This window comes from Coregonus lavaretus (genome assembly GCF_964263955.1).
Source record: "Coregonus lavaretus genome assembly, chromosome: 14".
In the NCBI taxonomy this organism is placed as follows: Eukaryota; Metazoa; Chordata; class Actinopteri; order Salmoniformes; family Salmonidae; genus Coregonus; species Coregonus lavaretus.
In genome coordinates this window covers 13,801,889-13,829,869 of record NC_140001.1, presented here as the reverse complement: position 1 = coordinate 13,829,869, position 27,981 = coordinate 13,801,889, and the positions used below count along the sequence as shown (strand labels likewise).

The window sequence follows — 27,981 nt, the reverse complement described above, 5'->3', positions numbered from 1 at the left end:
GCATTGTACGGGTATAAAGTACCTCAAAGCATGCAAGAGGCCAATAAATATATCTATACACTGTATTAATTACAGTTAACTGTTTTATTTTCTGTTTAAAATGCATTTGACAAATTGATCCAAAGACAATAGGTAAGACAAACTAAACTAAACCATATCATTAAATTATGTATTATAACTATGTACTAAACAACATGAGACATATTCAGGAGTTGAAATACAGATCGGTGATTGGGGTTTCACTTCACAGTTGACAAACAGGAATAGACTTCTCACACCTAGTTTCACTACTAAATCAAATTATATTTGTCACATGCGCTGAATACAACTGGTGTAGACCTTACTGTGAAATGCTTACTTACAAGCCCTTAACCAACAATGCAGTTCAAGAAATAATATTTAGTAAATTAACTAAAGTAAAAAATCTAATCAAATCAAAAAGTAACAAGAAAATTACATAACAATAACGAGGCTATATACAGGGGGTACCGGTACAGAGTCAATGTGCAGGTTAGTCGAGGTAATTTATGCATAGATAATAAACAGCGAGTAGCAGCAGTGTAAAAACTAAGGGGGGGGGCAATTTCTTGGGCCTTCCTCTGACACCGCCTAGTATATAGGTCCTAGATGTCAGGAAGCTTGGCCCCAGTGATATATTGGGCCGTACGCACTACCCTCTGTAGCGCCTTACGGTCAGATGCCGAGCAGTTGCCATACCAGGCGGTGATGCAACCGGTCAGGATGCTCTCAATGGTGCAGCTGTAGAACCTTTTGAGGAGCTGGGGACCCATGCCAAATCTTTTCAGTCTACTGAGGAGGAAAAGGTGTTGTAGTGCCCTCTTCACAACTGTCTTGGTGTGTTTGGACCATGATAGTTTGTTGGTGATGTGGACACGATCAGCTCCTTTGTCTTGCTCACATTGAGGGAGAGGTTGTTGTCCTGGTACCACACTGCCAGGTCTCTGACCTCCTCCCTATAGTCTGTCTCATCGTTGTCGGTGATCAGGCCTACCGCTGTTGTGTCGTCAGTAAACTTAATGATGGTGTTAGAGTCGTGCTTGGCCACGTAGTCGTGGTTGAACAGGGAGTACAGTAGGGGACTAAGCACGCACCCCTGAGGGGCCCCCGTGTTGATGATCAGCGTGGCAGATGTGTTGTTGCTTACCCTTACCACCTGGGGGCGACCCGTCAGGAAGTCCAGGATCCAGTTGCGGAGGGAGGTGTTCAGTCCCAGGGTCCTTAGCTTAGTGATGAGCTTTGTGGGCACTATGGTGTTGAAGACTGAGCTGTAGTCAATGAACAGCATTCTCACATAGAGGTGTTATTTTTGTCCAGGTGGGAAAGGGCAGTGTGGAGTGCGATTGAGTACTAGACTACTGTGCTGTGTGAATTCTACATTCTGTATTGGGCATCTATCTCATGAAAATAAATCAACACTCATTGGAGGTAGGAGAAAGCACTGGCCGAATATTTCATTTACCATCCATGTGGGAGCGCTACTCTGGTAATAACAAAAAGTCTGAAGTGTGTCTCCATATATATTGCTACAAATTAGCCTTCCCAGCCACACCCAGTGTTTTCACATCACCATCTCTATCTTTGCCTTCCCATAGAAAACGTCACTTTCCACACACTTGTTAGTGTTAATCAGCATTATGGATATGTTTTATTTATTGTCCAGAATACAGATACAGTGGTTCCTCAATTAAAAGTTGTGGGAAGAGGAAATTTCACAGCTTCCCGCACCGAACCTCTGAGCGAAGAACATCAAATCCAATTTTATTTGTCACATGCGCCGAATACAACAGGTGTAGACCTTACAGTGAAATGCTTACAAGCCCTTAACCAACAATGCAGTTCAAGAAATAGAGTTCAGAAAATATTTACTAAATAAACTAAAGTAAAAAATAAATAACACAATAAAATAACAAGGCTATATACAGGGGGTACCGGTACCGAGTCAATATGCTAAGATTAGCAAAGTAAGGAACTACCAAGCAACTTCAAACACATCATAATAATAAAATATAATAAAAAATGTAACTTATAAACATATAAATAGTTCCATACATGCTTTCAGAGGTAAATACATACAAGCCTCATAAAGTAACCAATATCTTTTTTCTTACAATCGCAGTTTTCCACATTTCATAAAAAAGGCACATTATATTTCTCTCACATATTTATTCATGAGTATATACACCCTGTCGTTCTCCGCTAACATCAAGGCGGTGAACCGATCCTGCAGGTTCATGCTCTACAACATTCGGAGAGTACGACCCTGCCTTACACAGGAAGCGGCACAGGTCCTAATCCAGGCACTTGTCATCTCCCGTCTGGATTACTGCAACTCGCTGTTGGCTGGGCTCCCTGCCTGTGCCATTAAACCCCTACAACTCATCCAGAATGCCGCAGCCCGTCTGGTGTTCAACCTTCCCAAGTTCTCTCACGTCACCCCGCTCCTCCGCACACTCCACTGGCTTCCAGTTGAAGCTCGCATCTGCTACAAGACCATGGTGCTTGCCTACGGAGCTGTGAGGGGAACGGCACCTCCGTACCTTCAGGCTCTGATCAGTCCCTACATCCAAACGAGGGCATTGCGTTCATCCACCTCTGGCCTGCTGGCTCCCCTTCCTCTGCGGAAGCATAGTTCCCGCTCAGCCCAGTCAAAACTGTTCGCTGCTCTGGCACCCCAATGGTGGAACAAGCTCCCTCACGACGCCAGGACAGCGGAGTCACTCACCACCTTCCGGAGACATTTGAAACCCCACCTCTTTAAGGAATACCTGGGATATGATAAAGTAATACTTCTACCCCCCCCCCACCCCCCCCCCCTCAAAAAATAATAATAATAATAAAAAATTTATATAATAATAATAATAATATTGTAAAGTGGTTATCCCACTGGCTATAGGGTGAATGCACCTATTTGTAAGTCGCTCTGGATAAGAGCGTCTGCTAAATGACGTAAATGTAAATGTATATCCATGAGAAAACATTAAATGCCTGATGAAAAACAGTGGCATGTTTAGGGTTGCAAATGGAAAGAATATTCCCGGTAACTTTAAAAATGTACTTGAAAGCTTACCGAATTTTGCAACCCTTGGCATGTACGCCGTTGACCAGTGTGATTAGGAAAATACTTACAAAGACGTCCTACAAAACAATGAATCCATGAAAAAGTATGACATGTAGATTTCCAATGGATCCCCCCCCACCCCCCCAATATCAGAAGTCATATTCAACTGCACACTGCGCGAGATACTCCTTTTATAGTTTCCCCTGTAGAAATAGGTTGAGAATGGTATACAGATTACATGTAGCCAGTAGCACATTTCATGCCTCAGAAATACACTAGTATGTGGACACCCCTTCAAATTAGTGCATTCGGCTATTTCAGCCACACCCGTTGCTGACAGGTGTATAAAATCCAGCTCACAGCCATGCAATCTCCATAGACAAACATTGGCAGTAGAATGGCCCATACTGAAGAGCACAGTGACTTTCAACATGGCACCGTCATAGGATGCCACCTTTCCAACAAATCAGTTCGTCAAATTTCTGCCCTGCTAGATCTGCCCTGGTCAACTGTAAGTGCTGTTATTGTGAAGTGGAAACGTCTAGGAGCGACAACGGCTCAGCCACGAAGTGGTAGACCACACAAGCTCACAGAACGGGACCACCGAGTGCTGAAGCGAGTAGCGCGTAAAAATCGTCTGTCCTCGGTTGCAACACTCACTACTGTCATGACTGTCCTGGGAGGATCCAAATGGGTCAGATCAGGTTTGCAGGGAGAGCTTCAACCAGACCCCCTCCCAACTGCAGAGAGGGGGAGGGAACTGGGCCGGGTTGACAGCTCACGCCCTGATGTAAATTAAAGGAGAAGACTCTCTCTCCCCCTCCACTTCGTTAGACTTTTCCCGCCGAAACTCTAACACGTTCAAAAAGTGAATACTGGAACAATATTTCTAACATAAGAACGTGGGGAATGGTCAGAGGAGATCTATAGAACAATAATGTCAATTGGGCTGTTATTTTGTGATGTCATTAAAAATGCTATAAAGGAAATACTGTAACTTATTAAGTATACCCACTACATGTACAACATTTTCATCTGATGCGTTGTGCATGAAATATGAAAAATTATTAAAGTATTTTTGTTAAGATAGGAATGTGATTTTAGGAGCCAGAAGAGATAATTTGCTATCTATAAACTTTGCACAGTAAGTAGCCACGCCCCGAGTGAGGTCAGAGGGCTTGTCAGCCCGACGGAACCGTCCCTTTCGACCAGCGTATATAAAAGGATTGGTTAAGAATTAACATAATAGACCAGAAAGACGCCTAGCTGCAGCTGTGCGTTTCAGGTGGAGAAGAAAACGCCCCTCCCGGATAATCACTGGTACGGCTGATTAGCTGTCCTAAGTACAGTATCGTCGAAAGTGAATTTAAGTGGGACCATTCTGCTACACTATCCAAACCATCCTACTAAGCTACTCTCATCACCCCACTGGGGAACCATCAACACGGCTGACTAGCCTATCTTCAAAGAAGCATCAACCAGAACGAGAGGAAGGAAATCCATTCTGTAGTTCTGTTCAGGACTACATGATAAGTCACCGGACAACTACAGAGGAGAACAACAGTTAAGACTTGTTGTAACCTTTTGGACAATCAGAGCCCTACGAGCGAGCCGCGAGAAGGCCCAACTCCCTTTCCAGGGCGGCCCGGTTCCGAGAGCTACACGGCGGCACCTCACGTAAATACATTAATGATTTCCTACTCCGAGCGGGCGGCGGTTCATGTGCAAAGTATAGGAGAAATATAAGTGAGAGTAATTTCTAAATGTACCAACGTTAAGTGTCTCGGTCCCGGTCTCTCTACCTCTCCCTCTTTTGTAACAAGCAGTCATGTTGTTGTCAGTCCGCTAGGGACTTGTTTTAAATGTATTAAGTGTGTATGTTATCCTGTGTTACCCTTTAGTTTGCTAGTTCATAAATAATTAAACCAATTTGTATAGTACTGAATCATAAGTAAGGCTCTGGTTTTTGCAGATGCAACAAGGTTACGACGTTCAGAATGATGATATGATACGAGGTTATGATTAATAAGTTGACTATTTATCGATGTGATAGGTATAGACCTTCTAGAGTTTAATTCGGGAGATGGTAACTCTTTAAACAACCGCTCTCGTGGTGCCCCAAATCCTAATGAGTTAATTGATACATGATTAATTTAAATTGGGTAACAATTAAACATAGTTAGTTAATTAGAGAAATAACAGTCATCAGATTCATGTTAAAAGTCACGTCACGATCAAGTTCCAAACTGCCTCTGGAAGCAACGTCAGCACAATAACTGTTCGTCGGGAGCTTCATGAAATGGGTTTCCATTGCCGAGCAGCTGCACACAAGCCTAAGATCACCATGCGCAATGCCAAGCGTCGGCTGTAGTGGTGTAAAGCTTGCCGCCATTAGACTCTGGAGCAGTGGAAACGCCTTCTCTGGAGTAATGAATCACGCTTCACCATCTGGCAGTCCAACGGACAAATCTGGGTTTGGCAGATGCCAGGAGAATGCTACCTGCCCGAATGCATAGTGCCAACTGTAAAGTTTGGTGGAGGAGGAATAATGGTCTAGGGCGGTTTTTCATGGTTCAGGCTAGTGCCCTTAGTTCCAGTGAAGGGAAATCTTAACACTACAGCATACAATGACATTATAGATGATTCTGTGCTTCCAACTTTGTGGCAACAGTTTGGGGAAGGCCTTTTCCTGTTTCAGCATGATAATGCGCGCTTGCACAAAGCGAGGTCCATACAGAAATGGTTTGTCGAGATCGATGTGGAAGAACTTGACTAGCCTGCACAGAGCCCTGACCTCAACCCCATTGAACACCTTTTGGGATGAATTGGAACGCTGACTGCGAGCCAGCCCTAATCGCCCAACATCAGTGTCCGACCTCACTAATGCTCTTGTGGCTGAATGGAAGCAAGTCCTCACAGCAATGTTCCAACATCTTGTGGAAAGCCTTCCCAGAATAGTGGAGGCTGTTATAGCAGCAAAGGGGGGACCAACGCCATATGGAACCCATGATTTTGGAATGAGATGTTCGACGAGCAGGTGTCCACATATCGTTGGCCATGTAGTGTATATCTAACCTTTACACCTGAAGTATGAAAAATGTACGCACTCACTAACTGTAAGTCGCTCTGGATAAGAGTGTCTGCTAAATAACTAAAATGTAAAATGTAAATGAAAATTATTTCAATTAATTCTCACCTTCTTGGCATGACAACATCCTGGACGTAATCGCTGTACTCTGCGAGGCTCCGCTTCTCCTTCTTGGTCAGAGTCCTAGTTCCTTGGCTGAGGACACAATCACATGACAATGGCTGTCAATCACAATTGAAATGTATTCAACGAGTGGGGAAAAAAGCAGAGTAAGCGATTACTCTGAGAGCGAGAGACAGAGAGAGAGAGAGAGAGAGAGACACTGATTTTGCTTATTGTGCGAAATACTTGGCAAGAAATAAGAAAAAGTAGCAGAGTGCACCAAATATTATCACAATCATCATCTGATATCCAGTCCCACAGAAAGACCATTACACCCTGTTGAGACAAGCATAACAACAGCAGTATTTAGAACATGATTAAGGCAAAGGGATATGAGTCGGATTATGAGTCTTAAATCCATTAGAAGAACTGCATCATAATGCATCTGCAGTAGTGCCTAGGGAGGAGGGGCTAGGGGTTTATTTACATTTACTTTTTAGTCATTTAGCAGACGCTCTTATCCAGAGCGACTTACAGTTAGTGAGTGCATACATGTTTTCATACTGCCCCCCCCCCCCCCCCGTGGGAAACGAACCCACAATCCTGGCGTTGCAAGCGCCATGCTCTACCAACTGAGCTACAGGGTATGAGTGTTTGGTGTCAGGGGTGACCTACTGTGGAGAGCCCGAGGGCATTGGCCAGCACTTCTCCCAGCAGCTCCTCTGGGGAGAGGTTGTTGACGATGAGGAATGGTCCCAGGGGTTAATGGAGCTTTGTGGCATGTAAAGGCAATAAGAGAGGAATTGCCTTGCCCCCTATTTTTGGGGTTGAGTGCCTTGTTCAAGGGCACAACAGTAGCATGACCCCAGCAGCCAGTTTAGTACCCACTTTTTCATGATCACCCAGCTCGGGACTTGAACCAGCAACCTTTCAATTACTGGTCCACCTCACTAACCTCTGGGCTACCTACCGTTTCCTGCTCTTACCTATCCTGGGCCAGTTTGCTGTTGATTGTGGAGGAGATGAGGTCACAGTCCTTCTCCAGCTGGTCCAGGGTCTGGATGGCCTGGTTGATGGTCTTCCCTATTGTCTGACATGCCGTCGATCTGGATCACACACCGGCTCAGCTGGACAACAGGACAGAGGAATAAGCAGCCAACCTTTTGGTCACACAACATAATCGGCCATAAAGTGCACATATTGCATTTGGGCTTTTGAGTTTCATATTGACAGTGGTTATGATGCTCTATGAGAGCTGAGTGTGTTGGTCAGATTTTGATGAAATAGTGATATACTCACGTCATAAGAAGGAATTCCCCTCGACCACGCCCATAAATTGGGGAAAACAAAACATGCCAAAAAGCTGCTGTGTTCTTTAATGTACAGTGGCTTGCGAAAGTATTCACCCCCCTTGGCATTTTTCCTATTTTGTTGCCTTACAATCTGGAATTTAAATGGTTTTTGGGGGGTTTGTATCATTTGATTTACACAACATGCCTACCACTTTGAAGATGCAAATTCTTTTTTGTGTGAAACAAACAAGAAATAAGACAAAAAAACAAAAACTTGAGCGTGCATAACTATTCACCCCCCCAAAGTCAATACTTTGTAGAGCCACCTTTTGCAACAATTACAGCTGCAAGTCTCTTGGGGTATGTCTCTATAAGCTTGGCACATCTAGCCACTGGGATTTTTGCCCATTCTTCAAGGCAAAACTGCTCCAGCTCCTTCAAGTTGGATGGAATCTGCTGGTGCACAGCAATCTTTAAGTCATACCACAGATTCTCAATTGGATTGAGGTCTGGGCTTTGACAAGGCCATTCCAAGACATTTAAATGTTTACCCTTAAACCACTTGAGTGTTGCTTTAGCAGTATGCTTAGGGTCATTATCCTGCTGGAAGGTGAACCTCCGTCCCAGTCTCAAATCTCTGGAAGACAGAAACAGGTTTCCCTCAAGAATTTCCCTGTATTTAGCGACGTTTTTGCTGTGAGCCAATGGGGTAACCACAGGTTGTTTTCCCCACAGGCAGGCGGGGCCGCAATGTTCTATCTAATATCGACTGGGACTATAGTGGGGCCTCCCTCAGCGGAAATGAATTGGTGCAGGAGAGATGCATAAATCCACGACCATCCATCGAACATTTTTTACATTTTTAGTCATTTAGCGGACGCTCTTATCCAGAGCGACTTAAAGTTAGTGAACACATTTATTTATTTATTTTATACTGGCCCCCCGTGGGAATCAAACCCACAACCCTGGCGTTGCAAACGCCATGCTCTATCAACTGAGCTACATCCCTGCCGGCCATTCCCTCCCCTACCCTGGACAACGCTGGGCCAATTGTGCGCCGCCCCATGGGTCTCCCGGTCGCGGCCGGCTGCGACAGAGCCTGGATTCAAACCAGGATCTCTAGTGGCACAGTTTGCACTGCGATGCAGTGCCTTAGACCACTGCGCCACTCAGGAGGACCGAACAGACTCATGGCCCTTGATCACCGGATGGGGGAGCGATTACTCAGGCCTGAGGCTGCTATTGTCAAATGTGGCTGATCAGGCCCTGTGGTTTACAACCCCTAGTCCCCCCGAGACAGCGTATAAAATTCCCAGCTGTCATATTTCAAGTAATTCATCCTGTTCTCAGCGATCCACAGCCAAATTATAAAAATGCCTGGTAAAGTAGTAGCTGAAAATGAAATCTCCAGCATTACAACTACTTGAATGACTTTGTCACATGAACTGTGAGGCAAGCCCAACAGGGGCAGAGGTCAGTAGGGTGGGTTGGCCTGAATATCCTGTGAATAAAACACCAATACATTTCGTTCTAATCGTACATATACATTGAAATATCAGGAAATGCTTTAAGAATGCTTTTCAACCTATATTTGTGACTATGTGCATACGTTTATAGAATGTTGGCAGTCCTGGACTAGAGTCTTTTATATTGGACGAGGTCTCTGGATAGTACGGTCTAGCCTTGTTCCATGATGTCTTACCTTCTGGGGGTTTGGGATGTACACTACCGTTCAAAAGTTTGGGGTCACTTAGAAATGTCCTTGTTTTCGAAAGAAAAGCAATTTTGTCCATTAAAATAACATCAAATTGATCAGAAATACAGTGTAGACATTGTTAATGTTGTAAATGGGTATTGTAGCTGGAAAAGGCTGATTTTTAATGGAATATCTACATAGGCGTACAGAGGCCCATTATCAGCAACCATCAGTCCTGTGTTCCAATGGCACGTTGTGTTTGCTAATCCAAGTTTATAATTTTAAAAGGCTAATTGATCATTAGAAAACCCTTTTGCAATTATGCTAGCACAGCTGAAAACTGTTGTGCTGATTAAAGACTAGTTTAGTATCTGGAGCATCAGCAATTGTGGGTTAGATTACAGGCTCAAAATGAAAAAAAAGAACTTTCTTCTGAAACTCATCAGTTCTGAGAAATGAAGGCTATTCCATGCGAGAAATTGCCAAGAAACTGAAGATCTCATACAATGCTGTGTACTACTCCCTTCACAGAACAGCGCAAACTGGCTCTAACCAGAATAGAAAGAGGAGTGGGAGGCCCCGGTGCACAACTGAGCAAGAGGACAAATATATTAGAGTGTCTAGTTTGAGAAACAGAGGCCTCACAGGTCCTCAACTGGCAGCTTCATTAAATAGTACACGCAAAACACCAGTCTCAACGTCAACAGTGAAGAGGCGACTCTGGGATGCTGACCTTCTAGGCAGAGTTGCAAAGAAAAAGCCATATCTCAGACTGGCCAATAAAAATAAAAGATTAAGATGGGCAAAAGAACACAGACACTGAACAGAGGAAGATTGGAAAAAGGTGTTATGGACAGACGATTCGAAGTTTGAGGTGTTCGGATCACAAAGAAGAACATTTGTGAGACGCAGACCAAATGAAAAGTTGCTGGAGGAGTGCTTGATGCCATCTGTCAAGCATGGTGGAGGCATTGTGATAGTCTGGGGGTGCTTTGGTATTGGTAAAGTGGGAGATTTGTACAGGGTAAAAGGGATCTTGAAGAAGGAAGGCTATCACTCCATTTTGCAATGCCATGCCATACCCTGTGGACGGCGCTTGATTGGAGCCAATTTCCTCCTACAACAGGACAATGACCCAAAGCACAGCTCCAAACTATGCAATAACTATTTAGGGAAGAAGCAGTCAGCTGGTATTCTGTCTATAATGGAGTGGCCAGCACAGTCACCGGATCTCAACCCTATTGAGCTGTTGTGGAAGCAGCTTGACTGTATGGTACGTAAGAAGTGCCCATCAAGCCAATCCAACTTGTGGGAGGTGCTTCAGGAAGCATGGGGTGAAATCTCTTCAGATTACCTCAACAAATTGACAACTAGAATGCCAAAGGTCTGCAAGGCTGTAATAACCTTGTCAATGACTACATTTCCTATTCCTTTTGCTATATTTCCTATTCAAATTCATTTCATGTATGTTTTCATGGAAAACAAGGACATTTCTAAGTGACCCCAAACTTTTGAACGGTAGTGTATATGGTGGGCATCTCACAGCCACACTTGTTTAGCCCTGGCCTGCGACACAGTTCCTGAACTATCTGCATCATGACATGGGAAAACAACAGTTAAAACAAAAAAGGTATTCTAGGGATTCCATGTATGCAATATTCTAAGCTTGGGGTAATAACATGTGCAATTATACATATTATGCTGTGATAATAATAGCAGTGTTTCCCCTATATGCATTTAGCTGTGGCCCACCACCGCTGCTAAATCGTGTACACCACTGCAATTTCTTATTTTTATAATGTAGCTATATAGATGCCCCCCCCCACCCCCCCCCCCCCCCCCACCCCCCAGGAAGACCCCAAGATGACTACCAAGTTACACTATATATAGGTTTTAAATGAATTAAGTGTGTATGTTATCCTGTGTTACCCTTTAGTTAGCTGGTAAACAAATAATTAAACCAATTTGTATAGTACTGAATCATAAGTAAGGCTCTGGTTTTTGCAGATGCAAGGAGGTTACGACGTTCAGAATGATGATACAGTGAGGGTAAAAAGTATTTGATCCCCTGCTGATTTTGTACGTTTGCCCACTGACAAAGAAATTATCAGTCTATAATTTTAATGGTAGGTTTATTTGAACAGTGAGAGACAGAATAACAACAAAAAAAATCCAGAATAACACATTTACAGTGGGGAAAAAAAGTATTTAGTCAACCACCAATTGTGCAAGTTCTTCCACTTAAAAAGATGAGAGAGGCCTGTAATTTTCATCATAGGTACACGTCAACTATGACAGACAAAATGAGATTTTTTTTCTCCAGAAAATCACATTGTAGGATTTTTAATGAATTTATTTGCAAATTATGGTGTAAAATAAGTATTTGGTCAATAACAAAAGTTTCTCAATACTTTGTTATATACACTTTGTTGGCAATGACACAGGTCAAACGTTTTCTGTAAGTCTTCACAAGGTTTTCACACATTGTTGCTGGTATTTTGGCCCATTCCTCCATGCAGATCTCCTCTAGAGCAGTGATGTTTTGGGGCTGTCGCTGGGCAACATCTGGAGGTTGAGATCTGGAGACTGGCTAGGCCACTACAGGACCTTGAAATGCTTCTTACGAAGCCACTCCTTCGTTGCCTGGGTGGTGTGTTTGGGATCATTGTCATGCTGAAAGACACAGCCACGTTTCATCTTCAATGCCCTTGCTGATGGAAGGAGGTTTTCACTCAAAATCTCACGATACATGGCCCCATTCATTCTTTCCTTTACACGGATCAGTCGTCCTGGTCCCTTTGCAGAAAAACAGCCCCAAAGCATGATGTTTCCACCCCCATGCTTCACAGTAGGTATGGTGTTCTTTAGATGCAACTCAGCATTCTTCAGACGGGCCTGGACATGTACTGGCTTAAGCAGGGGGACACGTCTGGCACTGCAGGATTTGAGTCCCTGGCGGCGTAGTGTGTTACTGATGGTAGGCTTTGTTACTTTGGTCCCAGCTCTCTGCAGGTTATTCACTAGGTCCCCCCGTGTGGTTCTGGGATTTTTGCTCACCGTTCTTGTGATCATTTTGACCCCACGGGGTGAGATCTTGCGTGGAGCCCCAGATCGAGGGAGATTATCAGTGGTCTTGTATGTCTTCCATTTCCTAATAATTGCTCCCACAGTTGATTTCTTCAAACCAAGCTGCTTACCTATTGCAGATTCAGTCTTTCCAGCCTGGTGCAGGTCTACAATTTTGTTTCTGGTGTCCTTTGACAGCTCTTTGGTCTTGGCCATAGTGGAGTTTGGAGTGTGACTGTTTGAGGTTGTGGACAGGTGTCTTTTATACTGATAACAAGTTCAAACAGGTGCCATTAATACAGGTAACGAGTGGAGGACAGAAGAGCCTCTTAAAGAAGAGGTTACAGGTGTCACGGTTTCGGCCGAGGCTGCTCCTCCTCCTGGTTCGGGCAGGCTTCGGCGTTCGTCGTCCCCGGAATACTAGCTGCCACCGTTGTATGTTTCGTTCTAGTGTCCTATAAGTTCCCTGTTTTGTGTTAGTTAGATTGTGTGTTGTTGTTCGCCTGTCGTTGTGCTGCGTGTTTTGTTTCTTGTTTGCTGTTTTAGTGTTTTACGCATTGTGCGTAAATGCTCGGCTCTGATTGTTTCGAGGTAGTTTGTTTACCGTTTCCTTGTTGGATTTTTGAGTAAACTCTGTTGGACTGAGCCTCGGTGTCCTGCGCCTGACTTCCACACCACATACACCTCACCACATGACAGAACAACACACCTAAAATGGAGTCAGCAGGAACAGCGGCGGCACCCGATTCCCTGGAATACCGGATTAATTCCCAGGACGCCATGATCCGGCAACTCGGGGCCGCTATGGACGAGGTGTCCAACAGACTGCGCCGTTTGATGAATCGGGAGGTGCCCACGCCTTCTCACACCATCCCAGCACCAACGGCCAGTCCTCCTCTCTCAGCACCGGAACCCAGTGGCATTCGGCTCTCGCTCCCGAGGGCATATGACGGTTCTGCAGCCGGGTGTCAGGGCTTCCTCCTACAGGTAGAACTTTACCTTGCCACTATACACCCGGCGCCCTCGGGATACGAGAGCGTCTCCGCCCTCATCTCCTGTCTCTCCGGAAAGGCGTTGGAGTGGGCCAACGCCCACCACCATCACCTACGCAGAGTTTTCCCGCCGCTTCAGGACTGTCTTCGATCATCCACCTGAGGGGAAAGCGGCGGGAGAGCGTCTATTCCACCTCCGACAGGGGAAGAGGAGCGCACAGGAGTTCGCACTGGAGTTCCGGACATTAGCAGCGGATGCGGGATGGAATGAGAGGGCCCTCATTGACCACTATCGGTGTAGCCTACGAGAGGACGTTCGTCGTGAGATGGCCTGCAGGGATACCAACCTGTCGTTCGACCAGCTGGTGGACATCTCCATCAGTCTAGACACCCTGCTGGCTACCCGCGGACGTCCCGAGTGGGGGCCGTCCATTCCATCCTCCAGCACCTCCGAGCCTATTCCTATGGAGCTCGGGGGTGCTGGCGCTAGAGAGAGGAGGAGGGAGAACCCGAGGAGGGCCACCCCCTGCACCAACTGTGGCCGTGGAGGACACACCGCGGCCAGGTGCTGGGGAGGGTCTTCTGAGAGAGGGGACAACAGGTCACGCACTGGGGAGTCATTTCAGGTGAGTAGGCGCCCCACTTACCCAGAGCTCTCTGTTGGCCACATGAGCATTCCTGTGCGTTTTCCACAGGTGGCACCTCATTCCCAGCATAAGGCGCTAGTAGATTCAGGCGCAGCTGGGAACTTTATTGATCGGGCATTTTGTGCTAGGTTAGGAATTCCCCTTCGGCCGGTAGAAGTTCCATTCCCTGTCCATGCATTAGACAGCCGGCCGTTGGGGTCGGGTCTGATCAGGGATGTCACAGCACCACTGACGATGACTACGCAGGGGGGTCATGAGGAAATCATTCAGTTCTATCTGATTGACTCTCCTGCGTACCCAGTGGTGTTGGGGCTTCCCTGGTTAAGCACCCACGATCCTACCATAGCGTGGCAACAGAGGGCTCTTATGGAGTGGTCTGCCCAGTGTGTAGGGAGATGTCTAGGTGTTTCCATAGGGGCGACCTCGGTAGAGAGTCCGAACCAAGTGCCCGCACTGCGCATTCCCCCCGAGTATGAGGATTTAGCACTAGTGTTTAGTAAATCGAGGGCAGCACGGCTACCTCCTCATAGACAGGGGGACTGTGCGATAAATATCCAGACTGAAGCAGCTCTTCCCAGGAGTCGTGTGTATCCCCTGTCTCAAGAGGAGACTGCGGCTATGGAGACTTACATAGCCGAGTCCTTGGCACAGGGATACATACGGCCCTCTACTTCTCCGGTCTCCTCGAGTTTCTTCTTTGTGAAGAAGAAGGATGGGGGATTGCGCCCGTGTATTGATTACCGTAGTCTCAATCAGATCACAGTAAAATACAGTTACCCACTTCCACTGATTGCGACGATGACGGAGTCATTACGCGGAGCGCGGTTCTTCACAAAGTTGGATCTCAGGAGCGCGTACAATTTGGTGCGCATTAGGGAGGGGGATGAATGGAAAACAGCATTTAGCACCACCTCGGGTCATTACGAGTATCTCGTCATGCCGTACGGGTTAATGAATGCTCCTTCAGTCTTCCAATCCTTTGTTGATGAGATTTTCCGGGACATGCATGGGCAGGGTGTAGTGGTGTACATTGACGACATTCTAGTGTACTCTTCTACACGAGCCGAGCATGTAGCCCAGGTGCGCCGAGTATTGAGACGACTGTTGGAGCATGACTTGTATGTCAAGGCAGAGAAATGCCTGTTCTTCCAGGAGTCCGTCTCCTTTTTGGGTTATCGGTTGTCCGCGTCTGGCGTGGAGATAGAGGTAGATCGGGTATCGGCTGTGCGTAATTGGCAAACTCCAACCACCGTAAAAGAGGTGCAGCGGTTCTTGGGTTTTGATAATTACTACCGGAGGTTTATCCGGGGCTTTGGACAGGTTGCAGCTCCCATTACGTCCCTGCTAAAGGGGGGTCCGGTGCGCTTGCAGTGGTCAGCTGAGGCGGACAGGGCATTTGTCAAGCTGAAGAACCTGTTCGCCTCGGCCCCGGTGCTGGCGCATCCGGATCCCTCTTTGCCTTTCCAAGTAGAGGTGGACGCGTCCGAGACCGGTATTGGGGCAGTCCTGTCACAACGGTCCGGCACGCCACCTAAGCTCCGCCCCTGTGCGTTCTACTCCAAGAAGCTCAGCTCGGCGGAGCGCAATAATGACGTTGGGGACAGGGAGCTGTTAGCTGTAGTCCAGGCCCTAAAGGTGTGGAGGCATTGGCTTGAGGGGGCTCAACACCCTTTCCTCATTCTGACTGATCACCGTAACCTGGAGTACATCCGGGCAGCTAGGAGATTGAACCCTCGTCAGGCTAGGTGGAACATGTTCCTGACCCGGTTTGTTTTTAAGATCACATACATCCCTGGGTCCCAGAACGGTAAGGCAGACGCCCTGTCCCGGCAGTATGACACAGAGGAGAGGTCCATTGAGCCTACTTCCATACTGCCGGAGTCTTGTCTGGTGGCTCCGGTAGTGTGGGAGGTCGATGCGGAAATCGAGCGGGCGCTGCGTACCGACCCTACTCCCCCCGAGTGTCCTGTGGGGCGGACGTACGTTCCGCTCGAGGTTCGTGATCGGCTTATTTCTTGGGCTCATACATCACCCTCCTCTGGACATCCTGGTATTGGTCGGACGGTGCACTGCCTTAGCGTGAAATACTGGTGGCCAACGTTAGCCAGGGATGTGAGGGTTTATGTCTCCTCCTGCTCGGTATGTGCCCAGTGTAAGGCACCTAGACATTTGCCCAGAGGTAAGTTACATCCTCTGCCCGTTCCACAACGACCATGGTCCCACCTCTCGGTAGATTTTGTGACCGATCTACCTCCTTCCCAGGGTAATACCACCATTTTGGTCGTTGTGGATCGGTTTTCTAAGGCCTGTCGTCTCCTCCCACTGCCGGGTCTCCCTACTGCCCTACAGACCGCCGAGGCCCTCTTTACCCACGTGTTCCGGCACTATGGGGTCCCCGAGGATATTGTGTCCGACCGAGGTCCCCAGTTCACCTCCAGAGTCTGGGGGGCTTTCATGGAACGCCTGGGGGTCTCGGTTAGCCTTACCTCGGGGTACCACCCAGAGAGCAATGGGCAGGTTGAACGTGTGAACCAGGATGTGGGTAGGTTTTTGAGGTCCTATTGCCGGGACCGGCCGGAGGAGTGGTCGAGGTATATCCCCTGGGCAGAGATGGCCCAGAACTCTCTCCGCCACTCCTCCACCGGATTAACACCTTTCCAGTGTATTTTAGGGTATCAGCCGGTCCTGGCACCGTGGCACGAGAGCCAGACCGAGGCCCCTGCGGTGGACGAGTGGATTCGGCGCTCGGAGGAGACGTGGGACGCTGCCCATGTCCATCTGCAGCGTGCCATCCGTCAACAAAAGGCGAGCGCCGATCGCCACCGCAGTGAGGGGCCGGTGTACGCACCGGGAGATCGAGTCTGGCTCTCGACTCGAAACCTGCCCCTCCGCCTGCCCTGCCGGAAGCTGGGTCGGTGGTTTGTGGGGCCCTTCAAAGTCCTGAGAAGATTGAACGAGGTGTGTTACAGATTACAACTACCTATTGAGTACAAAAATATTAACCCCTCGTTCCATGTGTCTCTTCTCAGGCCGGTGGTAGCTGGTCCACTCCAAGAGGAGGAGATAGGAGAGACCCCTCCACCCCCTTTGGACATCGAGGGGGCACCGGCGTACAGGGTCCGGACTATATTGGACTCGAGGCGCCGGAGGAGTGGTCTCCAGTATCTCGTGGAGTGGGAGGGGTACGGTCCGGAGGAACGGTGCTGGGTGCCTAGGAGGGACATTCTCGACCCATCCCTCCTGACAGAGTTCCACCGTGGGCATCCCACGCGCCCGGGTCCGCGTCCTCCTGGCCGTCCCCGAGACCGGGGTCGGCGCACGGCTGGAGCCGCGCGTCAAGGGGGGGGTACTGTCACGGTTTCGGCCGAGGCTGCTCCTCCTCCTGGTTCGGGCAGGCTTCGGCGTTCGTCGTCCCCGGAATACTAGCTGCCACCGTTGTATGTTTCGTGTATTGATTGCTTTAGTCTGTCTGGTACACCTGTGTCTGTTTGTGTCCTAATTACGTGTCCTATAAGTTCCCTGTTTTGTGTTAGTTAGATTGTGTGTTGTTGTTCGCCTGTCGTTGTGCTGCGTGTTTTGTTTCTTGTTTGCTGTTTTAGTGTTTTACGCATTGTGCGTAAATGCTCGCCTCTGATTGTTTCGAGGTAGTTTGTTTACCGTTTCCTTGTTGGATTTTTGAGTAAACTCTGTTGGACTGAGCCTCGGTGTCCTGCGCCTGACTTCCACACCACATACACCTCACCACATGACAACAGGTCTGTGAGAGCCAGAAATCTTGCTTGTTTGTAGGTGACCAAATACTTATTTTCCACCATAATTTGCAAATAAATTCATTAAAAATCCTACAATGTGATTTTCTGGATTTTGTTTTCTCAATTTGTCTGTCATAGTTAACGTGTACCTATGATGAAAATTACAGGCCTCTCGTCTTTTTAAGTGGGAGAACTTGCACAATTGGTGGCTGACTAAATACTTTTTTTCCCCACTGTATTTGCATTTTAATGAGGGAAATAAGTATTTGACCCCCTCTCAATCAGAAAGATTTCTGGCTCCCAGGTGTCTTTTATACAGGTAACGAGCTGAGATTAGGAGCACACTCTTAAAGGGAGTGCTCCTAATCTCAGCTTGTTACCTGTATAAAAGGTCCTCTGGTCCTCTGTAGCTCAATTGGTAGAGCATGGCGCTTGTAACGCCAGGGTAGTGGGTTCGATCCCCGGGACCACCCATACGTAAAAAATGTATGCACACATGACTGTAAGTCGCTTTGGATAAAAGCGTCTGCTAAATGGCATATTATTATTATTACACCTGTCCACAGAAGCAATCAATCAATCAAGATTGTAGACCTACACAAGGCTGGAATGGGCTACAAGACCATCGCCAAGCACCTTGGTGAGAAGGTGACAACAGTTGGTGCGATTATTCGCAAATGGAAGAAACACAAAATAACTGTCAATCTCCCTCGGCCTGGGGCTCCATGCAAGATCACACCTCGTGGAGTTGCAATGATCATGAGAACGGTGAGGAATCAGCCCAGAACTACACGGGAGGATCTTGTCAATGATCTCAAGGCCGCTGGGACCATAGTCACCAAGAAAACAATTGGTAACACACTACGCCGTGAAGGACTGAAATCCTGCAGCGGCCGCAAGGTCCCCCTGCTCAAGAAAGCACATATACAGGCCCGTCTGAAGTTTGCCAATGAACATCTGAATGATTCAGAGGAGAACTGGGTGAAAGTGTTGTGGTCAGATGAGACCAAAATGGAGCTCTTTGGCATCAACTCAACTCGCCGTGTTTGGAGGAGGAGGAATGCTGCCTATGACCCCAAGAACACCATCCCCACCGTCAAACATGGAGGTGGAAACATTATGCTTTGGGGGTGTTTTTCTGCTAAGGGGACAGGACAACTTCACCGCATCAAAGGGACGATGGACGGGCCATGTACCGTCAAATCTTGGGTGAGAACCTCCTTTCCTCAGCCAGGGCATTCAAAATGGGTCGTGGATGGGTATTCCAGCATGACATTGACCCAAAACACACGGCCAAGGCAAACCTGGTGGCCAACTACAAGAAACCTCTGACCTCTGTGATTGCCAACAAGGGTTTTGCCACCAAGTACTAAGTCATGTTTTGCAGAGGGGTCAAATACTTATTTCCCTCATTAAAATGCAAATCAATATATAACATTTATGACATGCGTTTTTCTGGATTTTTTTGTTGTTATTCTGTCTTTCACTGTTCAAATAAACCTACCATTAAAATTATAGACTGATCATTTCTTTGTCAGTGGGCAAACGTACAAAATCAGCAGGGGATCAAATACTTTTTTCCCTCACTGTATGATACGAGGTTATGATTAATAAGTTGACTATTTATCGATGTGATAGGTATAGACCTTCTTGAGTTTAATTCGGGAGATGGTAACTCTTTAAACAACCGCTCTCGTGGTGCCCCAAATCCTAATGAGTTAATTGATACATGATTAATTTAAATTGGGTAAAAATTAAACATAGTTAGTTAATTAGAGAAATAACAGTCATCAGATTCATGTTAAAAGTCACATCACGACACTACCGAGTTCCAAACTGCCTCTGGAAGCAAAGTCAGCACAATAACTGTTCGTCGGGAGCTTCAGGAAATGGGTTTCCATGGCCGAGCAGCTGCACACAAGCCTAAGATCACCATGCACACTGCCAAGTGTCGGCTGGAATGGTGTAAAGCTCACCGCCATTGGACTCTGGAGCAGTGGAAACGCGTCCTCTGGAGTGATGAATCACGCTTCACCATGTGGCAGTCCGACGGACTAATCTGGGTTTCGCAGATGCCAGGAGAACGATACCTGCCTGAATGGATAGTGCCAACTGTAAAGTTTGGTGGAGGAAGAATAATGGTCTGGGGCGGTCTTTCCTGGTTCGGGCTAGGCCCCTTAGTTCCAGTAAAGGGAAATCTTAACGCTACAGCATACAATGACATTCTAGACGATTCTGTGCTTCCAACTTTGTGGCAACAGTTTGGGGAAGGCCCTTTCATGTTTCAGCATGACAATGCCTGCGTGCACAAAGCGAGTTCCATACAGAAATGGTTTGTCGAGATTGGTGTTGAAGAACTTGACTGGCATGCACAGAGCCCTAACCTCAAACCCATCGAACACCTTTGGGATGAATTGGTTCGCCGACTGCGAGCCAGGCCTAATCGCCCAACATCAGTGCCCAACCTCACTAACGCTCCTGTGGCTGAGTGGAAAGCCTTCCCAGAGGAGTGGAGGCTGTTATAGCAGCAAAGGGGGACCAACTCCATATTAATGCCCATGACTTTGGAATGAGATGTTCGACGAGCAGGTGTCCATATACTTTTGGTCATGTAGTGTATTTCAAATAAATGTAATACCACCCAGTTCTGAACCAACTAGCATAAACAAACACACGTTTCTCTACAAACTTCGATCCAGTCACTGCATGGATAGCAGAGGGATCTAGAGATCTAGATGCAGGTCAAACGGATAGAGCATTATCAAAGAGTAACTGACCTGTATGTCCATCTCCCTCCCGGCTTTGTCTGCCTTGCTGAGGTAGAATTGCAGCTGTGTTTCTCCACGATGTTGAGTGTGAGCTTGAACAGCTTGCACAAGACCTGGCCCATCGGGTCGAAGAACACAAAGACCAGGTCCGCCTGCTCCCCTGGAGAGACACGTAAAGATAAGAGGCAGCCCCAATTAGAGTGATTTTCTAAAAGATGCATAGTTATTTCAAAAGGCATCCTCTTTGTTACACCCCATCATCCCCCCACACCCACTGACCCACCAACCAACATACCAGAATGATTACACAAGGTGATGCAGTCCTACCTATGTGATGTGATCAGGGTGTGTGCGTGTGTTCGTGCGTGCGTGCGTGCGTGCATATACTGTATGTGAAGCCACACCAGAGTAGGGAATGAGTCATGGAATCATATCAAACGAGGGAATAGCACAGTTGACATCAAAGGGAGGCCATGTCCCCGTCCACGAATGTCACCAGGCTGAACTTCTTCTGCTTGGGGGTGGAGATCTCAGCCAACAGGTAGTCAGTAACATCTACAACACACGCCAACCGGGTCAGCCGTCCCCAATTCGCTCCCTATCCCTCCCCCTTGGCCCTAACCCTTTAATGTTAGCAGATCTGTAGGGTCTGGATAGGTATAAGCAGTGTAGTGGTGGAGCTTCCACCATATTGCTTCCACTTTACATATCTGCAAACATTAGCGGGTTAGGGTCCAGGAGGAAGGGGTGAATTGGGACTGGCTGTGTGCATACATCCAAAACTGGATTCTGTACTAAAGTGTGGCCCTTCTGGAGAACTTGTGGGTGATAAATAACAAGTGGAGTCCCACTGAAGGCTGTCAGCTCCAATGTCTGTTTTATTTGTTACCCATAAAGCTGCAGTGCGGTCAATACTTGGAAAGCCGAGGACACGGCCCTAGTCTGCGAGAATGCAAGTACTGTCCATTCAAAATTGTTAAACTAAATGATTTTACATACGTCTGCAGTAACAATTATGATTAATTGTTTGTAAACTACTTCAATAACCCTCTGATTTGATCCAGAGCAAGTAGTACACATCGTTTGACGGTGCAGTAGGCTACTTCACTAAAAACCCTCTCCTCGGGCAAAAACATGCCCTCAGAGATCAACCCTCAATTTGACCATGGGATCCCCATTAGTTGACGCCATAATGTTAATTCTTCCTGGGGTCCAACACAGAACTAAAAAGACATTACAAACAATAACAATTAGACATTACAGACAATTCAAATACCTGACAGGTAATAAATGTAACATTCAGTAGACGCTATCTAGTCCCTGTCCAGTAATATTGTCGATCACATTAGATGTACTTTTATTGTTTTCTTGAAGGTGGATTTACTTTTTGTGAGTTGGTAAAGAATTCCATTCAGTGATTGCTCTGTGTAAAACTGTAGATTTTCCTGGGCCTGGGGGGTATCAGATGCCCTGAATTAGCCTGAATCATGTCTTAACATCACCATCTGCAGAGAGTTCTGTAGTCATAGTTACCCACAACAGCTCTTCAACTGGCAGCTTTACAGCGGAGAGGGAGACATAAAGCTAGCCAGTGAAGAACGACTGTGAAGCAACGCACAGTGTGGGTTACATGACTCCACACACACGCACACACACAATGTAGCTATGACTGACCCTCCCCCTCCGCCCAACCCGTTCCTTCTCAGCATCAGAACAGGATGACTGTTGAGAGACACATACCCACCCTCCTCCTCCCCCTTTGGTTGTCACTGATGCTTTTTCATTGAGAGAGGCTAGTGTTACCAGCCAGTACAATTCACAGCCTTGTGCTGCTGTTGCTGTTGGTGCACATCAGCATTCCCAACATTCTCCTGCATCAACATGGCTGCTCGGTGCTCGCTCCCCTAATGCATCAATCTCCCCAGCGGCTCGAGACGAGACGTCTCCATAGATTTCCACCCACAGGCCCCGTCTCCATTCACAACCCAACCAAGACCCAAAGGCAAGGTCCCTTCAACGGCACAACAGAGCTGCATGTCAAACACAGTTACCGAGGTCCAGCTCCTCTTACTGCACTCCAGTAGGGTCCAGTTATAAGACATTGAGGATGCAGCGCAGACACCTGTGCCTGCCCCTATAGGGGTTGACAGACGGGAGACGACTTGTGCTACTACTGTTGTCATTATACAAGAACCTCTAAAAATAGCCAATCAGATAGATTGGATACAGACATGCTCCTTTAATAGATTACTTAATTGCAAGCAGCCCTAATAAGCCTCTTGAAAGGTGAAAAGGTAAAGAAAGATATTCTATTCTGGCCCTGCTAGCGCTGGGCTGGCCACCTCAGACAGAGGGATACATACCCGCCACATCCAGTGCACCAGGAAAAGGGCAAAGGCTGCAAAAATGCTGCATCACCCTAGGATCAGCTACACCTGTCCATGTAATGTGATTCATTGTGATCTAAAAAGGCAAAACTGATCCTAAATCAGAGCTCCTCCTCCGAGATGCTAGACAACACGGCCCTGAGGGGCAGCACAGGACAGGGGCCGCATGTATCAAGCATCTCAGAGTAGGAGTTCTGATTTAGGATCAGTTTTGCCTTTTTAGATCACAATGAATCACATTACATGGACAGGTGTAGCTGATCCTAATTTGATACATATGGCCACAGAGTAATGTAGTATACACAACCAGAGTTTGACCAAACCGACGGCTGTCAAAACAAATAACTTCTTGACGAGAGTTTGATTAAAGACTGGTGTTCCAACACTGTGGAAATGATACTAGGCATATTGTTTTATAATACACCTGTTCCTCAGGAGTACACACTTTCTGTTCAGACATCTGCTCAATCACCCTTCACTGCAAGGCGTACTGAATAGTGGCAAGCAAATAGAGAAAAGCGTCTTAAAAGACAGTATAAGCCAGCAAACAAAAGCCAATAATCTCACAAAAGATTAAGAAGGATATCAAACAGCGTTTCGATGAGTCATCCTCCGGTGCCTAATAACATCTCAACATGTCTTTGGAGAGAGAGGCGTTGGTGTCGGGGGTGGTGTGGAGATAAATGTCTACTGTATCCAGGACAGATCCATGATGATTCTCCGGCGGTGGCAGGTGGCTGCGGGTGCCTTGGCTGCGCCATCTCTAATGGCTGTGACATTTCTCAGCCGCTCCTCCTCCTGTCCTCCCGACTCCACCGCACTGCCGTCGATGGGGCGTGTGACTCACAGCTCCGTACAGTACAGTGTACACTCTGCACCCGGTGAACCCTCTCTCTCTCAGTCTCTCTCTGTACTACACGTCTCACTGTCAATGTGGCGCCACACTGAGCCACACTGCACAGCCCTCCTCTGGCCCGAGACACCTTGGGCACACCCACACAGAACACATCTACATTATGATTCCCACCTACCTGGTAGCCATCATACTGGAGCTCCAGCCTACTGCAGTGTCACATACCGCACATCATAACAGCCGAAATAAAATATGTTATTGGTGTTGTTGTATTGTTGGGGATCTGATTCATTCTGTCACCATCAATTGTTTTGCTGCAGACACATAATTTAGCTATCTTCTAAGTGTCATATCCTAAGATGATAGCAGGACTTGTTGTGAAACAATATATAAGTAGTGTTATATGTCCTTATCTGATGGTCCTATGTAATCCCAAATTCACCTCCATCTCATAAATACAGAAATGAGATTGAAAAGCAACCACACAGAGTCTGTAGGACAGATGAAGTGGTAAATTCCCTGATATACTCAAAGGGCACGTCCCAGATCAAATCAAATCAATTTTTATTTGTCACATACACGTGTTTAGCAGATGTTATAGCGGGTGTAGCGAAATGCTTGTGCTTCTAGCTCCGACAGTGCAGTAATATCTAACAAGTAATATCTAACAATTTCACAACATATACCTAATACACATAAAACTAGTAAGGAATGGAATTTAAGAAAATATACAGTGAGGGAAAAAAGTATTTGATCCCCTGCTGATTTTGTACATTTGCCCACTGACAAAGAAATGATCAGTCTATAATTTGAATGGTAGGTTTATTTGAACAGTGAGAGACAGAATAACAACAAAGAAATCCAGAAAAACGCATGTCAAAAATGTTATAAATTGATTATCTCAGTCCCAGCTTTGAAGCACCTGTACTGACCTCGCCTTCTGGATGATAGTGGGGTGAACAGGCAGTGGCTCGGGTGGTTGATGTCCTTAATGATCTTTTTGGCCTTCCTGTGACATCGGGTGCTGTATGTGTCGTGGAGGGCGGGTAGTTTTCCCCACGATAATGCATTCGGCAGACCGCACCTCCCTCTGGAGAGCCCTGCGGTTGCGGGCGGTGCAGTTGCCGTACCAGGTGGTAATACAGCCTGACAGGATGCTCTCCATTGTGCATCTGTAAAGGTTTGTGAGGGTTTTAGGTGCCAAGCCGAATTTCTTCAGCCTCCTGAGGTTGAAGAGGCTCTGTTGCGCCTTCTTCACCACACTGTCTGCGTGGGTGGACCATTTCATTTTGTCAGTGATGTGTACGCCAAGGAACTTGGGGGGGGAGTAATCTCATCATTGTTGGTAATCAAGCCTACTACTGTTGTGTCGTCTGCAAACTTGATGATTGAGTTGGAGGCATGCTTGGCCACGCAGTCATGGGTGAACAGGGAGTACAGGAGGGGGCTAAGCACGCACCCTTGTGGGGCCCCAGTGTTGAGGATCAGCGAAGTGGAGATGTTGTTTCCTACCTTCACCACATGGGGGCGGCCTGTCAGGAAGTCCAGGACCCAGATGCACAGGGCCGGGTTCAGACCCAGGGCCTCGAGCTTGATGATGAGCTTGGAGGGTATTATGGTGTTGAATGCTGAGCTATAGTCAATGAACAGCATTCTTACATAGGTATTCCTCTTGTCCAGATGGGATAGGGCAGTGTGCAGTGTGATGGCAATTGCATCGTCTGTGGATCTATTGGGGCGGTAAGCTAATTTAAATGGGTCTAGGGTGACAGGTAAGGTAGAGGTGATATGATTCTTGACTAGTCTCTCAAAGCACGTCATGATGACAGAGGTGAGTGCTACAGGGCGATAGTCATTTAGTTCAGTTACCTTTGCTTTCTTGGGTACAGGAACAATGGTGGCCATCTTGAAGCATGTGGGAACAGCAGACTGGGAAAGGGAGAGATTGAATATGTCCATAAACACACCAGCCAGCTAGTCTGCGCATGCTCTGAGGACGCGGCTAGGGATGCCGTCTGGGCCAGCAGCCTTGCGGGGGTTAACATGCTTAAATGTCTTAACCACGTCGGCCACGGAGAAGGAGAGGCCACAGTCCTTGGTAGTGGGCCTCGTCAGTGGCACTGTGTTATCCTCAAAGTGGGCGAAGAAGGTGTTTAGCTTGTCTGGAAGCGAGACGTCGGTGTCGGCTACGTGGCTGGTTTTCCTTTTGTAGTCCATGATTGTCTGTAGACCCTGCCACATACGTCTTGTGTCTGAGCCGTTGAATTGCGACTCCACTTTGTCTCTATACTGATGTTTTGCCAGTTCAATTGCCTTGCGGAGTGAGTGGCACCCTATTCCTTAGTGCAATACTTTAAAGACGCAACCAGAGACTATGATGACTCAGAATTGAGCATTAGTCATCAAGACGAACTACCTATAAACCTCTAGCTCTTATCAGACAGACCCACCCTATGGAGAGAAACAATCAGCACTAGGTTACAGTGGTCATCTTTGGATCTTCAATAAGAAATCAATGCATTCCAAGTAGATTTGATGCAATGTTCTGATACCGTGGACGAAGTCACTTGGGTCAGATTTACAACTTTACGCCTTCGCACCAGTGTAAAGTGAACTGTTTACCGCGAAATGGTCTGTATTCACAATCAAGTGTGAATTTTAAACGTGTGTGTTTTAATGCTCCCTTAACAGAACAGGTGGAAACTTAGCAGACACTGTGGTGGTTCTGAGGTAAATATGCTTCCCATAAGAATGGACAGGAGTACACAGAAGTTTCATTAAGTTACAGGTGGGCAGACTTTCCTGCCACTGTGGAAACGACAATGGGTTCAAAATAGGAATACAGCATCAACAGTGAAATATAGGCCCAATATAAAGCTGTGGAAATTAGACTGCAATCAATCTTACTCTGTCATTACTCACGCAAGAAAAATATAAATTGTTCCACAAACAGACTGGTACTCTGGAAAGGATTTCAAACCACAGGGGAGGCCCTACCTTTAAACTCCAGGAGCGGTAGAGATGGAGCGTGGCATTTCCCTGTGGAAGATAAAAAGATGGTGAGAGAGGTGGTAGGAACAGACAGACAATGTCTAGGTACGTGTGGACTTGTTGTCAGAAAGATGTCTTCCTCCTTCCATAGCCAGGCGAGGCGGCACTCTTAATCTCAATGACAGGGGCTTTGCTATGGCTCGCGCATGGCTATTAGCCCTTCCTGTATATATAGCAGATAATCCTTCCAGTCCCTCACTATAATTATATTATTCATCTTCATCTCTTTCACCATGGTAGGGGAGGGAGGGAAAGAAAGAAGCTTCTTCCCTAGCCTGATGATACTGCATATACACCTCTCTCTCTCTCGCTCACTCGCTCTCTCCATCCGTGCTCTCCCTCAAATTCAAAAGTGCTTTGAGAGACATTCACAGCAGTGGTGGCGTGGTGCTATAAACTTACCGTCAGTGATTCTCTTCTCCGACCGTTTGTGATAAATGTAAATCCCTGCATTTCGATGGCAACGCCTGTTTTCTGAATATGGCAGCGATTGAAATTGGGTCAAGAATATACTCCACTTTGACATTAATTCCATCACTGGTGAAATCACAGAATCAAATTGCTAATATGAACGAATATTGATTTCAAATGTATAGGTGACCATATGAGATTCATGATATCCACCAAGGCTACAGTGATAACCATGACAATGTCAGACAGAGCAAATGTGCAACAAAACAGAATCTTTCAATATCATACTGTATGTATTAAACACAAATACATCTACATTCTTAGGTAATTCATACCCTCAATCATTTGATTGATGCCTTTCCATTAGGAAATGTCTCAGATAATCACCTGATTGTTAGGCCACAATGTCTAGGCTAAAATCTTGTAGCACCTCCAATCCCTGTCCCTGCGTGGTCATTTGTTTATTTATTTCCATCCATCCTTCCATAATTTTCGTCTCACACTCGACTCACCTCTTGATTGTGGCCTAGCCTGTTCTGGCCCTTAACAGCTATTGTGAAAGTAGAAATTGGGGAGTTATATTACCAATTAATAAAGGATCTCTTTCCAGCAGTGGTTCCCCATTATCATCACGATGATCTTCTTCCGTGGAAGAAGAAGCCGGAGACTCAGGCGGCTCGCTATCTTCACCAGTCCTGAACACACAAATACAGTGCCTTCGGAAAGTATTCAGACCCTTTTCCCACAATTTATTACTTTACAGCATTATTCTAAAATTGATTAAATTGTTTTTTCCC

At 46.7% G+C, this 27,981-nt stretch overlaps 1 pseudogene across 1 annotated transcript; it reads right to left on the bottom strand.

The window, feature by feature from the left end:
• Positions 1-6,271: 6,271 nt before the first annotated feature.
• Positions 6,272-27,253, bottom strand: LOC311140890 (annotated as a pseudogene). The gene is made up of 7 exons: positions 27,176-27,253; positions 26,720-26,761; positions 20,917-21,037; positions 20,492-20,642; positions 10,767-10,861; positions 7,256-7,375; positions 6,272-6,362 (listed from the first exon to the last, which is right to left on the bottom strand). The product of its transcript is annotated as an uncharacterized misc_RNA (transcript).
• Between the last annotated feature and the right edge of the window lie 728 nt (positions 27,254-27,981).